The sequence below is a fragment of the Protopterus annectens genome, chromosome 1.part1, assembly GCF_019279795.1.
Source record: "Protopterus annectens isolate FY-2018-M chromosome 1.part1, PAN1.0, whole genome shotgun sequence".
NCBI lineage: Eukaryota > Metazoa > Chordata > Ceratodontiformes > Protopteridae > Protopterus > Protopterus annectens.
This window is the reverse complement of record NC_056726.1, coordinates 750,998,706-751,012,423: the sequence shown is the minus strand read 5'-3', so window position 1 is coordinate 751,012,423 and position 13,718 is coordinate 750,998,706.

Here is a 13,718-nt window from a genome sequence, read left to right as displayed (position 1 = left end):
GACTGTAGTCATTAATAACCCCCCATATGCTGTCGGCAAAGCTGTGCAAATCCAGCAATTCGAAACATTGAAAGTCTCAGCATACACATATTTAATTGCCTGGTAAGTGTTAAAGTTTGGATGCCAGTTTATGAGTAACGCTTCACGTTTATCCAGTTCAGTCTGCGTGGCTGGGAAAAGAAAGGGCCACAACAAAAATATTATTGTCACAAATACAGTTAACAGGATGATTATGCAATACTTCTGAGGAAAGGGTTGTTCTGCATTCCTGTTTCTTCTGGACTCTATCATTTTTGCTCTTGGCATGTAACAAAATTTTTGTCCAGTTCAAAGTTTTCAACTAATTTACAGTGCGTCAAGTGTATCCAGGAGGCATGCTCCTCAATTTTGACTGCAGTGGGTGTTGATAAAAGCACTTGATATGGACCTTCCCACTTCAGAGACGCCCAATTTTTCCTCTTAACTATCTTCAGCCAGATCCACGCTCCAGGGGGCACTGCCACTTCTGACGGTCTGGTTCATTCTTTATCTGAAACAGAATTTAACTGCAACAAATGTTTACAATTTAACAAATTACGCATATACTCTGCTAATGTACTGTCAGCTTCCTGGTCTGCTGGCATGAGAGATTTCCACTGAGGTATATAATAAGCCCTTCCAAAGAGCTTTTCGAAAGGAGTCAATCCTTTTGCATTTGGAACAGTTCTCATGCTCAACAGTGCCAGGGGCAGACAGTACACCCAGTTTCTCTGCGTTTCTGTCATTAATTTTCTTAGCTTACTCTTTAAAATCCCATTATGCCTCTCTACTAGCCCTTTAAAATCCCATTATGCCTCTCTACTAGCCCTGCTGATTGCGGGTGATACACACAATGATTCTTTAGAGAAATACAAAAATGTTTACTTAACTGTTGTATGGTCTGATTCATGAAGTGTGTGCCGTTGTCACTGTAGATCCTTTCCGGAATGCTGAATCTAGGGATGATTTCTTTAACAAGCAATTTGGCTACAGTCATAGCGTCTGGATTTTTAGTCGGAAAGGCTTCCACCCATCTGGAAAACATATCTACAATGACAAGATAATACTTCTTATTTTCACATTTATTCAACTCTATGAAATCCATACAAATAGTATGAAACTGATACGGTGGTGTAGGGAAACTCCCTTGCTTGGGCTTTAACGCCCCTTGTGCATGATGTTTATTACAGATGTGGCATAACGAACAAAATATTTTAGAGTAGTTTGTAAATCCGTATGTCGTGAACACTTGGTTCACCAGCTGTACCATCCCCCCTGTTGAGACATGGCACTGCCCATGGCTCAACAAAGCTGCATATCTAAACAAATTAGATGGCAATATCAGTTTTCCTTCTTTAGAGATGTACAGCCCCTTTTCGAGAATTGCTCCTCGTTTTACCTATCTTTGTTTTTCAGTTTGCGTAGTAAGTGTTTGAATTGTCTTTAACATTTCTAAGTCTAAAATCTCAGAGGGTTGTAGTTCCTCATTCAAAAGAAATACTTCTGAAGCTGCCTGCTTTGCAGCTGTATCAGCTCTCGCATTACCTTTTGAAATCCTGTCCTGTTGCTTGGTATGAGCTGTGCATTTACAAATAGCTACTTTCTGAGGAAACTGAATAGAGTCTAAAAGATCTAAAATAAACTGTGCATGATTGATTGGTTTGCCAGTAGATGTTATCATTCCTCGATTTTTCCACTGTTGCGCAAAAACATGTACAGTAGAAAAAGCATACTGGCTGTCAGTAAAAATGTTCACACATTTGTCCTTTGCTAAGGTACATGCCCGTGTCAAGGCAATTAATTCTGCTGCCTGTGCAGATAAACTATGTGGTAAAGATTTCGCTTCTATAATGTCTGTGTCAGAAACTACTGCATATCCTACTAGGTTCTGTCCTGCAGGACCCCTTTTGCATGAGCCGTCCACGTAGTATGTCACCTCGGCATCATCCAATCATCCAAGGGACCATCCGTAAGATCTTTTCTAGGCAGTGTCTTTTGCTCAATCGCCTGTAGGAAGCTGTGTGGTGTGCCATCTGCAGGGGTTGGGAGCAAGGTAGAAGGGTTTAAAGTCATACACTGTTCAATTGTCATATGAGGTTGGCTCAACAATATATTCATACAGGAAAGATGCCTAGCAGGGGAAAGATATGCTACCTTTTCTTGTAGTAAAATAATCGCGACTGCATGAGGCACTCTCAATGTGAGAGGGTGGAACAACACTACTGAGGCCGAAGCCTGTACTGCCATTGCAGCTGCAACTACTGCTTGTACACAGTGAGGTAAAGACCGTGCCACTGGGTCCAGTTGTGATGAATAATAAGCAATAGGGCGTTGCTTGTCCCCATGCTGCTGTGTTAACACTGATGTCATATAACCTTGCTTACAATCTACAGTTTGGAAAAACCGTTTATGATAGTTTGGTAATCCCAAAACTAATGAGGACACTATTAACTGTTTCAGTTTGCAGAAAGCAGATTCTGCTTCTGGTGTCCATTGTAATAAATCCTGTGCTGCCATAGGCTTTTTATAAATCAGGTTAGTTAACAGTGCAGATTCCAAGGCATAGTTTGGAATCCAACTCTGACAAAAATTAGTCGTACCCAGGAAAGACATCATTTCCTTCTTGGTGGTGGGTTTTGGTGCTTGTAAAATCGCTATTTTTCTGACCTCATCTAATGTCCTACCTTCCTTGGATATTACATATCTTAGGTATTTAACTTGTTTTTTACAAAGCTGCAGTTTATTTTTGTTTACTTTATGTCCTTCAGTGGCTAAAAATTGTAATAGCGCTATGGTATCTTCTTTACAGTCTTGCTGGGTGGGGGATGCCAGCAGGATATCGTCAACATAAAGCAAAATCTGACTACCTCTTGGTGGGGTAAATCCCGCCAAGTTGCTTGCCATTTCTTGTGAGAATATTTTCAGACTTTCACAATACCCTTGTGGTAGTCGCGTATATGTATACCTTTTCCCCTGAAATGTGAATGCAAACCAATGCTTGCTGTCAGGGTGTATCGGTATCGAAAAGAACGCATTGCTGATATCTACCACAGAAAAATATTTCTGTTGAGGTTTTAAATCATTTAACAGGGTGTGTGGGTCTGGCACTGTAGGTGCCCTTGGTATTACTGCGTCATTTACAGCTTGTAAATCTTGGACCATACGCCACTCTCCATTCGCTTTCTTAACAGGAAATAAGGGTGTATTACATGGTGAATCAGGAGATTCCACCAGCACCCCTTCCTTAAGTAAAGCTGCTATAATAGGTTTGATTCCTACCTCTGCATTTTTTCTTAAGGGATACTGTCTCTTTTGTGGTCTAAATGCTGACTTTGGCGTAATAGTAACTGGTCCTGCTGTACGAATAAGTCCTACATCTGATTTTCCTGTCAACCAGAGATTTTCTGGTATATTCTGTAAAGCATTCTCTTCCTCCTTTAATCGGAGTGCCAATCAGCTGTCCTTGCTAGACTGCAAGTGTACAGCTGGGTGGGTCTGAGTTATCCAATTCAGCTTCTGCACTTGTATTCCCTGTTCTGACAGTTCTAACTCTGTCTGTTTTTCCCATCTCGTGACTTTTTCTCCTAAGTCTACCCATTTTACATTCTTGTCCTTAGTTAAGCTAACATGTGGTAATCGATTAGATTTATAAAGTGCGAAGAACTCCTGGGGCAATGAACAGCTGGCTACACTGTTCCCTTCTGTGTCCCAGTACAGATTACATAATACCAGTCTGTTTGCACAATTTCTAAACAATTCTTGCTCATATTCCTTATCACGTCCTGGTGTATTACAATAATACAGAGTATAGTGCAACAAATTCTGTTTATCAATGTCAAGGGAGGGGAACTTGCTGATGGCTACGTTCATCAACTCCTCGGTCACCGCCCCTGGACCAGTCGTAACCAAGTCCTGGCTGTACCAATAAAACATTTCACCCTCCGATTGCTCTGCAAAGGTATCAATTTGTCGCTGTGCTTCCATACCCTGCATAGTCGGAACTACTGCTATACCAAATAACTGCATAAGGTCTCTGCCCAAGAGGTTTACTGGGCATTTTGCAGATACTACAATTTTGCTTTTCTGGGTCAATCCTGAAACAGGATCAGTTATCACAATATTATGGGAGAGGGGCTCCTGATACAGCTGTCCATTAGCTGCTTTCACTAATATGTAATCAGGTGAATCTGAATTCTCTGGCAGTTTGGAGGGATGTACCGGGGTCCATGATGCCCCTGAGTCACACAAGAATCTGACTTCCTCCCTTCTACCAGGAGTGTAACTTCTGGTTTCATGTCTGCTAAATAGAGCTCTAAGCTCAATAAAGCCAAATCCAATATTTCATTTTCTTCACTATCCGTGACTTTTTGCACTTTCTCTATTTCTTCTATCACATTCTCTACTCCCTCTATCACATACTCATTTGTCCTTTCTCTGCTATCCCCTTCTAGTGATTCCTGACTATCATATAGTCAGTCCTCACCCTCCTTATCCTCCGTGGTTGCCTTCTTGTTTTTCTTGCAATCCCTTGCCAAGTGTCCTTTCTTACCGCATTTAAAACATTCACCCCTTTTCTTTCGCCCTTCAAAGTCCTCTGATCATTGATCAGATTGTTTGTTTCCCTGGGCATTTATCTTGCCCTTTTTCCTGGACTGTACTACATAAACTTCTGCTCCATCTTCTACAGAAAATACTTGGGCTTTCTTTTTCTTTTTGCTATTAAAATGCCTTTCGGCATGCCTAGCATATTCAAGCAATGACTGTAACCTGCTTGTACGAAGATCTACCATGTGTTTTGTAATAAAGCTGCTTATAGGTGCAATACTGCCTTTCAAAAATGCATTCTTTAACTGCTGCTCATATGGGGAATCATGTGTCTGGTCTTCAGGAACCTGCATTCCACAATGGTTATTAAAACATTCTAATAGCCTGGCATAATATCGGTCAATAGCTTCACCTTCCTGTTGGATGCATTGATTAATGCAAGTCCAGTCTGCCCTAGGCTTCCATTTCTCAGAGATTCAGTCTGTAAGACCTTTCACTCTGTTGTCTAACTCTGCGCTACTATGTGGGAGGGGCCTGAGCGCAATATCATGGGGATTCCAGTCGCCACTAATCATGTGCCAATCTGGTCCCACAATTTGTCTGACTACTTTTTCTACCTCTTCTCCATTTAAATTATAACTCAGCCTCATTCCTTGCAAATCTTCTAAGAACTTTCTAAAATTAACTTTTGGATGGGGAATTCCCTCAGTGGCTTTCTGGATGTCTTCCAGAGTCCAGGGTCTATACACTAGAATAGTTGGGTCCTGACCTTCTTGCTCTGCCTGAGGATTAGGCACTTCTATAAGTGGGCATATTTCTTCTTCACTCATAAATCATGAATTTCTACCCATTTGATATAACTCAATGTCCCCTTTTGAGTTTTCTACCCGTGTTGGAGACCTGGTCTCGACGGGATCTCTAACAAACGGTTTCGCTTTTGTAGTGTCTCTACTCACAGTGACAGTAGGATATCACGGGGGTGGACTAATTTGTTCACTTGCCTCATATTCTGGTAAGGGAGGTGGAGGGGATGATGCTATTACTAAGTTATTGTCCTCCTTATCTAAAAACATTGCTTTTGAATTATTACTCTTTTGTTCCCTTCGGTTTACTTCCTCAATCCACCTGTGTGCCTGAGGAATTCCTAATTGACGTTGCTTTTTTACCCGACCTCTAGAATCAGTTTTAAGCTGTTTGACAAGTTTGATAAGTGAGGATTTCTCTAGTTTACCATCAAATTCATACTTATTAACCCATTTTGAGTAGTATTTAATATTATCAGCACGCTGTGACTGCATGTATTTCACGTCTTTGGTTAACGGCGGATTTTGGGACCTTTTTGTACAATTATTACCCATTTTGTTCTACCCTTTTAATTGTTATGTAACTCCTTATTTTTAACGTGGTACCACGGATGTTTTTATAGTCTCTTCAGAATGACTGCCTACCTGCTCTGTTTCCCTGATCTATGACAAGACAGTAATCTTTCTGTTCCTGACTTAAAAATAAAGTCTTAACAGAACAAATACAAATCTAGTCCCTGATCTAAAACAGAAAAAGAAGGTAGATTCACCTTACCTGAGCCTTCGTGATTGATCACCTGGTTCGAGTAAACCCGTCCTTCAGTCGCAGATCAGAAAGTGGCTGGCCTCTTTTGTACGACAAATCAGTCGGAGGGCTTTTCAAGTAAGAAGAACTGATGTGGTTTCTTCCCCGTATGGTTTCAAGCCACCTGACCTGTCTGATCCGAGGCAAAGTGAAGGTTTCTGGTCCGAAGGTCCAATCTGTCAAAGGAAAAAACTTCAAAGACCAATACACGTAAGGTTCAGTTAAGGCATTTTAATTTACTTGCAGCAAGGAGACAAAAACATGCAAATACAAGGATTTGTCTAACTACTAACAGGAAGTATGTTCATTCTTATACTATTTTACAAGACATGGCCTTCTAAGCTGACGTAATCAAGCACAACTTTTAGCATTATTCTACAGCAGATGTTACTTAGATTTTCTGCTGACATGACTAGATTTGTGAGAAACTTTTCAGAAAAACAACCTGGCCTTGGTGACCATTAATCCGTTTACAAGGGTCTATTGTACAGTGTTACTTTTCAAGGTACTTTTCTAATACTGATACAAGCAAATGCTGATTGCAGTTCATATTTTCAAGCAGGCTTTGTACTAATTATCTGTAACTTCTACAGCTGTGTATTTTCTCATGGCACAGCGGAACTTCTTGTCTAAGTTTCATACAAGTAGTATTGTTCTATTCATTATTTTCCTAATGCAAGCAGAAATCACCTGCTTCTCAGTAAATTTCCAAGGCACAAGCAAGATTTTAGCTAACAGTACAAGGTCAGAAAGCAACTGCAGTTTGTACAGATTTATGCAGTATGAAATAGAATAAATGTGTTAACCCTTTTCAAGCTCTAAATGCACTAAGCATATTGCTAATACACACATTAATACGTATTTTTCTAACAGGTATGTGAGTGAATACTATGTTTGCCTGAGCCCTAGCTTGCATATCTCCCCCAAAGCAGTGCATTCCTGTTCAACATTATTCTGCTTACCCCTGAGCTGAGTCTACAGACAATGTGCATGTTGCTGTACACACATGTTAGACATGGCTGTCCCTACTTTGCAATGATGCCACAGACCATCACTGGTTAACAGTACACCAGCCTGATGTGTGGCATATGACCTTGACAATCACATGTAGTATGACATGTCTTCTGCTGACGTGTTGAATGACATGCGTACATGTTTAACATAATGGTGTCCTTTCAAATATACAGTGAGGTAATGGTGTCCAAATGCAGGGACGTGTTATACTAACATGGACCTTCTGCCGACGGAATATTGCCAGTCCACCCCTACAGATATACAGTGACATACTGCACATTGAGCTGATGTGCAAAGCCATTGCAGGGCATCATGTGGCTTCACTATGTTATACAGTGTGAGTTAAAGACACAGTTCAAAGCCATGACTGTGTTCAGATACAATACATATCTAATGTGGAATGTGACCCACATCACTGAGGTGTATACTCACTAAACCCTAATGTGGAATGTGTGACACAGATCACTGAAGGGTATACAGTTGACATCCCTGCACATCTGCAACCATATTGCTGATGCCTGGCAACTATGCCCAGACATGGCTAACTTAGCAGTACTCCATGCCCCACATGCCATCTGTGTATCTCACACACAAGGAGCAAGCATGACAGTGATGTCTGACACCAGCAAGGTGAATGTACTGTATCTGTGGCCTGATGTGGTTGTATGTGTATGTTGTGCAACACATGTATGTATTTGGATACAGTATAGGTGAATGCTTTCATGTCGTGACACACTCATGATGTTCAAGACATGTTATGTGGTGGTTTGATATCATGCCTACACAAGCTGTTCACAGGTCTGTATGATGTTTAGTGTTTCACATCTGCAATATCACCATTACACAACAGCCATAGTTGTATTGTTTTGAGCCAATGTACAACAGGGTGTACACACACATGTACATCACTTCTACTGTGTGTGGTGATTCATGTCTCTGGCCATCCTCCATGGCCATGTGTAAACATGTTGTGTCCAATGGTTGTGATGGGCATCTATTTCACATGTCAGTGTTGTCCCATATGACATACACCCATAGATATCATATGCTCCACTGAGGACAGGGTTATTCTGACAAAGGGTGGTATATTTGGGATGTGAGATATCATGTTTTTCAGAATAGTTTAGCAGTGTTGCAGTCAGACCCCTAAATGTCAGATAGCACATGACATTGTGTGACATTCATAGCAAGGGTATAACCACAAGAGTGAATCCTGTGGGCTGGTCATACTCCAGCTCCAAAACATTTAGAGTGTGTGCACACATATGCTCTCTGTATAGTACTGTTTGTATTCCCCACATGTGTAATGCTGATCTGTAGTACATGTCTTTACAGTAAATCACACCTCCACCATTGTATTCACAGTTATCCACATATCTGGCAATGACAGTTTGTAAGGTTTACTGTAGGTGTTTTATATAGTCTTCAGCTATTCCACATGGGTAACCACTGTGATGCATTGCAGGTCTGACCTGTATATATTAACAGGGCCTCCATACATTATGTGTACGTGTGTTAAATGGCCACATGGCAGATTGCATGCAATTAATATGATCTGTGCATTATCACGCCTGATAAATAATTACAATCTCACCTGCAACATGCATCCCATACACACACAGTTTCCATTATGTTGACCGCTAACTAGGTGGTAGTTCATGGGTACAGGTTTTTTAACATAGGGGATGACAATGCAATAGTTAGCTGTCAGATTGTGGCCATACATCACACACCACACATCTGATAAACAAATGCCCTTCTGTATGTTGCCTGCAGCACTCATTGAGTCGACTATTGCTCCTAGTTCATAGTCATTTGCAAACTTCAATAGGCAGATACCTTCTTTGTTAGTCTGTGTGGTATAGATAACAATGAGGGGGAGTACCAGGACTTAACCCTGTATTACTGTAGCTGGCATTGGTTTGATGTGTGTGTATTAGTCAGACACCTTCTGTAGTGTTGGTTCTGTCAGCAGTCCTGTTGCCAACCACTCCTGTGACATAGGAATATACACCATGTTTACTGAGTGTAGCTGGAACACAGTATGGGTGATGGTGTCCTAAGACCTGGCAAGGTCATGATATGCTGTGTGAATCAACCTTACTGTCATCTACAGCTGTACTGACTACATCAAATAAGTTGATCAAGAATCATGGCCTTACACACCAGACTCAGCAGGGTAATAGTGCACTATTTCCCATTATCAGTGGTGTCTCCCCCTTTGTGGGGTGTGATAACTGTTGCTGTGCACCATTCAGTGTGTACACAGCCTGACATGAAGCTATGATTGAACTTGATGTGTATGTTGAGAGCAAATTGTTCTGACATTTGTGTAGGATACACCCTGGGATGTTGACAGGTCCCATGCAAACTGTATGTAAGGCTTTAGAGAGTGCAGCTTGTACCTGCATAGTTGTTATTACAGGGTCTCTGTAGTGTACATGGATATATAAATATGCATACCTGTTGGGGGGAGGTGAGTGTGGGTTTACGTTATCCAAGACCCTATCTGGATGAACAGGTGCTATGTCTGTAGGTGCAGCACTTCTCATGCATTAGTGCTGTGAAGCACGGCAGGTCTTATTGTTGCCATTATGATTCATGACACAGCTATAGAATGCTCTGTGGTTGGCCACATAATATGTGGATGATTAGTTTCACAGTAGCTTTGTGTGGCTTAATATGGTGTATCTGCATCTTACTGAGGCTGACCAGGGATCACCTCCACTCATGTGTGTTCACTCCTGCAACAGTTACTACCTTATGGGGTACAGTTTAAGGCAGGGTACCACCAGTTTGCCTTCCTGTTTGTGCTTGGTTGAATCTTGGCTCTGTTTCAATGGGACAATTACTGCACTTATGTGAGTGCTTAAAGTGCATTTGTGTAGGATTCAGCACTTGCACATGCATTGTCCATCTGCATGGGTGCCATGACAGTCATCACTTCGCTCTTAAGAAGCATAACATTGGCTTTGGAGACTATGTGTAGCATACTGTTAGCCCTGTTTGTGTGACTATGGTGATCCAGGTCATTGGAGTTGATGAAATCCAACATGCATTGAGTGCAGGTGTTGGTACATGAGTCTTCCCAGTTCATAATGGGATAGTTGAGAGTAGCCATTATTATGGTTTTCTGTCTCAAACCTAATATTCGTTTTCCACAAACACAAAACACCACAGACTAGCGAAAAAACCAACCTGTTAGCTGCTAGCAACACTGGCTATGCTAGCAAAGTATAGGTAGCTTTCTTGATCCAAAAAGATGCAGATTTATCAAAGGTGGTATAAAACAACTTTAATGTTCCAATACTTAAAACCTTTTAAGTATTGGAACATTAAAGTTGTTTTATACCACCTTTGATAAATCTGCATCTTTTTGGATCAAGAAAGCTACCTATACTTTGCGAGCATAGCCAGTGTTGGTAGCAGCTAACAGGTTGGTTTTTTCAAACCTAATATTCCCCATTACAGCACAATATGACAGTTGGGAATTCTGAGGCATGTTGGGTTATCTGTCGCAAGGTGTAATTTGGATTCCACTTTGGCCCAAAGGTAGTTGCTCAGCATACTGCATCTGAAGTTATGCAAGTGCAACTAGCATGGGGGTGTACATATCCTTCAGGAATATGGACACACCTGTGGCCCGTGTGTTCCAATAAGGGATAATGGCCAAGAGGTGAGGTATGTGTTATAACATGGTCATGCAGGGGTGCTCTATGGAGCGATGAGCCATATCTCAGTCACTGCACAGATATGTTCTCCATGTTAAGGATTGACGTGAGTCCATACTGAGTTTCTGAAATGCATCATTGAGTAGCGAGACCCGCAGTTTATTGCTTGGCTGTCCCTGTTACAGCAGTGGACTTTCATTGGAACATTGCATGATGAAGGCACTATAGGAGAAGCATGAGCCCTAGCCAGTATCCAGATCCCCAGGGGTGACAGGTGCAGGCCCTGTCTAGCAAAGCATCATGGTCTGTCAACCATGTTGTCCCAGGCAGCAAGATACTGGACACCCTTTGAATTACACCAATACATTAGACAATTATGGAATACAATCCTTTTGTCCCTGTACTGCAGTATCATTCTGGCCAATGGCAGAATGCTTCCCAGGCCTTGGGACATACCTGCATGGGCTACAAGACCTGACAGTTCCTACATGTGTGTTTCCCTGCAGCCCAGGCTACTGCATCACAGGTCCTGCACAACAACATGGAATATGCCAGAGCCATGTGTATAGTTCAAAAGGTGGTCTGAGTGAATGGGTATGTGGCTAATCATGGCAGACAGGCAGCTGACAGTATGTTTGCCCTCGTATAGCTTGGTGTGTAACATAGTGCTAGAGTTTGCATTCACAAATGAGTACTGTTGGGCATGTTTCTGGTCACGTGCTCTGAGGTGTGGCACAATTATGCAAACTATGTCATACAGTTTTTGTATTTTGCTGTCTGTCTATTCCAGCTTGGGAGGTCTCTTGCTTGACCAGATACTTAGAAGCCTCTGTGAATGTGTGTGATTTCTGGTGGTATGTATGGGTGTCCTTACTGTGTTCTGGTAAGGGTATGTGTTGGTTGTAGTGATGAGATGCATGTGTTAACCTACACCTCATGACTGTCCAGTCCAGTCATGGCTGTAGACTGGACTGCCTTCCAGCTTACCCCTGTATCTGCATCACAGACAATGTGTGGAGTGTGGTGTTAGGTGGGTTTGGCAGTGTACATGGCATAGAGATTACATACCCCAGGATGGCCACATACATAAAGCTGACATTAGTAAACACCAGTAGCTGACAAGTGGACATGCCTGTATGAGCATTAAGTACTACAAGTACCAAGTACTGTATTTAGTTTACTTATTGCTTATGAAGATGTTTTAGACAGTGATGCTCACATGTAAATATTTGTGTTGTGGACATGACAACACTGGCTATTACAGAAACGTATTAGCTACCTTTAGCAGCAATCCTCCTCTGAGGAGTACATCACATCCTGATAGTTGATTACAGATGATGCAAGTGTCAACAGGTCTGTATCTTTTTCTGGGTATATACTCACATATCCACCAGAACCATGAGCTCTGTTGGGCACAAGACACCCACTCCCCAAACAGAGTCAAGTATCAATAGACTCTGCTGCCACTACCAACATCATCAGGATATAATCAGGTAGTGTAAGCCATCACCTATGAAGCAGCTATTACACATGGGCAGTGGTCTCCTACATCTTACACTCCTACTGCAGATGTTACATTGGAGTTACAGATGATATGCAACTGTTTCATTACCAGTACTGTGCACAACCTTACATACAGTATTTGCAAGTGTCTGTTAGGTTGGCAATGAGTGGTTAGGCTACACAAACCTGAAAGTTCAACCAGTGTGTCTCTACTTTCAATATCCACTCTATGTAGGTGTGCACATAGCCATTTGGGCCAGCTCTGTAACAAGGGTCACTACACATTTGCATAACATGTACACATGCAAGCTGTTATTGCTTGCAAACGATACTAGTGAGGTGGATATTATGTCTTATGTGCATGGATAGTCACCTAGCTCTTCAAATTTTCTTTGCTATCATGCTGCTAAACTGTCAGATGAATACAAGTCTTATGTATCCTGTTATTGAGTATTGTAAGTGCCAATAAACATAACTAATGTTTGCATAGCATAACAGAAATGCTATGTAAAATGGAATACAGATCTGCCTAAAATACTGTACATTACACAGTTATTGGCACAATATCCCACAATGCAAATCATATTTTCACAGTAAGCCCACCTTTGATATGTTCATCTCACTAATACACCCATACTTATGTCTACTGTTACAATATATCAACATATACTATCCCCTGTTATAGCACATACTTGTTGGACCAACCCTGACACTGACAGTGGCTGGAAAAGAATTGGTGAATTCCAAGCCCATTTATATATCATCCCTTGTGGTGTATGAGGAGTTTGCCTTGTGACCTACAGCAGTACACACATAGAATACTACAAGCATTAGTACTGCTCAACAATACATCACTACAAGATAGCTATTTCCACTATATGCATTGATTACACTATAATTATTACAGAACAGGTACAACATACACAGACATACTAAATGTTATACATACCTTCTTAGTAAGTGGAGGTGTTATTGACTGGTATATTAATCATTTTCGGTTTGTGTTTCGATCTTCTGTTGAGTATTTTGTACTGTTCTGCAGGTAGATACAGATGGTTTGAATGTGTGAGAAGGCATTCTTTCATAGTTAGAGATTGGTAACATGTGCTATCCTGATCACCAATTGGTGTTCCACAGTAGTTAATTACATGCACATCAGCTGTGCAGCTACTCTATTAGCCAATACCATGGCAACAGTGGAGTATAATTGAGTACTCCACTTGGGTGGTGTCCCTTTGCCTTACTTGTGAGGAAGACAGCTGGAAGTGTTGTTCGAAATCTATTGCAACAGCTGTATGGAGACAAACACAAATATATTGTGTGTAATGCCTAGAAGATTTGGTCTACATGTGAGTACTG